The 3,712-nt window shown below is 29.5% G+C and overlaps 1 pseudogene; it reads left to right on the top strand.

The window, feature by feature from the left end:
• The first annotated feature begins 809 nt into the window (after window positions 1-809).
• LOC145636045 (polygalacturonase-like) lies at window positions 810-2,763 on the top strand (annotated as a pseudogene).
• Window positions 2,764-3,712: the final 949 nt, after the last annotated feature.

Here is a 3,712-nt window from a genome sequence, read left to right as displayed (position 1 = left end):
AATTAAATAAATAAATACTTTTAACTAATTTTGGGTAAATTTTAGCCCTTTTGGGAACTTTAAAATTTATGCAGTTTTAAGATAAATAGTCACCCGGATAAGTTTTATAAGAGTAATATATATAATTACTTTTTTTTTTTTTTTTTTTGCGGAAATATAATTTAATTTCAACTATTGTGATGTGATTTTAAGTTATGTGTAATTTTATCTAAATAAAACATATGTAACTTTTAATATTAGGGTAACTTTTATTCATTTTAAGGATAACTTTGGATCATTAATTCATTATAGAGAAACTTTACAACGGATGTACAATAAATTTATTGTGCACTCGATTTTTTAAAAAGTTTGTCTTAAAATTTTAAAATATAATCATCGATTAATCACTTAGCGCTAGAGATAAATATAGGTTTATTTTTATTTTTATTTTTTATCATATCTTATCCAAGAAAAAATAATGTTACTCTATTATTTAAATTTGATAGGACACGGAAAAGAATGAGATAAAAAAAGTGACCTATATATCTATGATTAGAATCTAATGAAAATTTATCAAATCATCTAGATTAAAAATTATCCATCCATAATCGTAAATTGTGTTTGTATGCTTACGAAATAGCTACTAGTATCCAACATCTATAAATTAAAGATTCAAACTCCAAATTTTCACGTATTCTTTCTCTTAAAAATTAAACAGTCCTAATACAATTTTACGTATTCTTTCTCTTAAAAATTAAACAGTCCCAACACAATTTCACCTATTCTTTCTCTTAATAACTATAGTCGCTTTTTGTTACATAATAAAAACTATGAAGGTCGTAATTGAAACATTGTCAGTAATTTTGGTGATCCTAAACCTAAACTTTGTTAACGCAACCTACAACTACTATGACATAGTGTCACTTGGGGCTAAACCCGACTCAAACTTCGACTCTTCCGAGGCGTTGAAGGCGACTTGGAATTTAGCTTGTGATTCATCAGGCGAGTCTACAATTCATATTCCTGAAGGAGAATTCTTTCTTAAAAAATCCCTTACCTTTTCGGGAAAGGGATGCCAAAGTAGTAAGATTAATTTCGTTGTGAACGGTACCATAGTAGCCCCTAGTGATTTTCGGGTGCTTCAAAATTCAAAAACATGGGTGTTATTTGATCACGTCAATGGTGTTACGCTTTCTGGTGGAGTGTTTGACGGTGCAGGAGCTAAACTATGGAATTGTAAGCGATCTGGAAAAGGAGCATGCCCTCGTGGTGTCGAAGTAAGTTATTTATTTTCTATGCGTAAAATTTAATATATATGCGATTTATATATTGACATGCATATTTTGTTATTTTTGCATCTAGACATAATATGACAAATCAATCCTCTAATTTAACTAGGATCTACTTTTATTTATTGTTAGATTTTAAGTTTTACACTAAGGAACTGTAAGTTATTTGATCTCAATTTTAAGTTATTTGATCTCAAATATATAGAGTAAAATTTAATATACATTATAATTATTTTAATATATTTATTGATTGACAATTGAATATATTCGTATTTAACACTTAAAGTTTTCTACATTTTCAAAACAATGAAATATACTTTATAATCGTGTTTAATAGCTAACTATTTAGGTTTTCTAAATTTCAAAAACAATAAAATTATATATTCGTGTTTAATACTTAATTAACCTTTTTTTTTTTTATTAAGTCGCAGAATTTAGGTTTTCTAAATTCCCAAAACGTTGAAATAAATGGTATAACATCACTCGAAAGTCAATTGTATCATATTGTTATCGATGGTTGTCAAAACGTGAAAGTGCAAGGGGTTACGATTTCTGTTTCAGGTCATAGCCCAAATACTGATGGCATTCACGTACAATCATCAACTGATGTTACAATATTGAGCTCATCAAGTGCTACCGGTGATGATTGTATCTAAATTGGCCCGGGAACTAAAAATTTGTGAATTCAAGATATTGCTTGTGATCCCGATCATGACATAAGTATTGGGAGATTGGGAAAAACTTTACATGAGCCAAAAGTGTACAATGTCACAGTACAAACGTCGGCTTTTACTAATAAGGAGAATGGAGTGAGAATCAAGTCACGGGGACGGCCAAGTGATGGATTTGTAAGCAAGGTTGTATTTCAACATCTCACGATCGAGAATGCTCGAAATCCAATCATTATTGACCAAAAATATTGCCCCAATAACCAGAATGGTACAGGAGAGGTATATTAAACTTTATTTTTATTAAAAATTCGAGTTTTTATTTCAAATATTTGTAAAATCTTTTAACGATTTTTCTATCTTTATTTTGTGAATAGGTTTCCGGGGTGAAAATAAGTGACGTGACATATGACGATATTCATGGGTCATCCGCAATTGAGTTGCTGTCAAGTTTGATTGTAGCCCAATGCATCGTTGTTCGGGCATAAAGTTGAAGAATATAAATTTGACTCACAATTAAACTTTATTTTTATTAAAAATTCGAGTTTTTATTTCAAATATTTGTAAAATCTTTTAACGATTTTTCTATCTTTATTTTGTGAATAGGTTTCCGGGGTGAAAATAAGTGACGTGACATATGACGATATTCATGGGTCATCAGCAATTGAGTTGCTGTCAAGTTTGATTGTAGCCCAATGCATCGTTGTTCGGGCATAAAGTTGAAGAATATAAATTTGACTCACAAGAACAAACAAGCTTCTTCTTTTTGTAGCAATTGTAAGGGATCAACTTTTGGGAATGTCCAACCTAAAAGTTATTTTGATTAATCAACTCCGTACATTCTTTTAGAAGAATGATTTTCTCTCTTAACCCCCAAACTTTGGTACACATATCATGTATTTATAGATGTCGGATCGGTTCATTACTCCACTATTTTTGCATGTACTAGTTAGTTCTAGAATTGTCTACTTACGTTTTACATTTCTCTACTCTAATTTTCTCTTCATACCTAGATTATTCTCTTTTGATCTAGTGTGGAGTAGTATTTTTTTTTTTTGTATGTTATTTATTGGGACACCGTTTTGAGTACCAGTAAAATAAATTACCAAAGTAGATAAACATAAATTATACGTCGTATCACCATAAAACTTGAAAAAAAAAGGTAACTAAAATATTCCCATTGAAATTAAAATTTCATAATCTAATATATATATATATATATATATATATATATAAGGAGTCTTTTCCCAAGTTTTTAGAGAGCCACTTAGGATTTAATTTTCTTAGCGCGCCATGTAGGATTATAAATTTAAGTTGTAGCCAATTAACTAACTCTTATAATCCCAATTTCAAGTTTAGAATTCATGAGGTATGAGCTCCATAAAATAGGATGCGCTGACACTGAATAATATAAGAGCTTAAGCATTTGAGGTGAGAGCTTCATTAGAATTGATTAATTGAATTACCCCTTCCTTATTCCATTATCTTCTTCCATTTTTGCTATAGATACTCCTTTTAACCTTGATTTCTTCATTGGAAAACCCTTCTAATTATAATACTGGCTAAAAATCCTAATTTTATCTCTTTCTTTAACATTCTAAGCTAAACTCTTTCAAAAATACCTCCAAGTTACTACAAGTATTATTTTAAGCAAATTAATGGGTCGTTTAGTGATCACTTTGACCTTAGCAATCTAGGTACTATTTTTGGGGACCTCATTTTTAAAACACATTAACTCTATTATAAAATCTTCCTTAATCAATGTTAATAGTTAAA

Source organism: Chenopodium album, chromosome 1 (genome assembly GCF_948465745.1).
Source record: "Chenopodium album chromosome 1, dcCheAlbu1.1, whole genome shotgun sequence".
Lineage (NCBI taxonomy): Eukaryota > Viridiplantae > Streptophyta > Magnoliopsida > Caryophyllales > Amaranthaceae > Chenopodium > Chenopodium album.
This window is presented reverse-complemented; position numbering and strand designations above follow the sequence as displayed.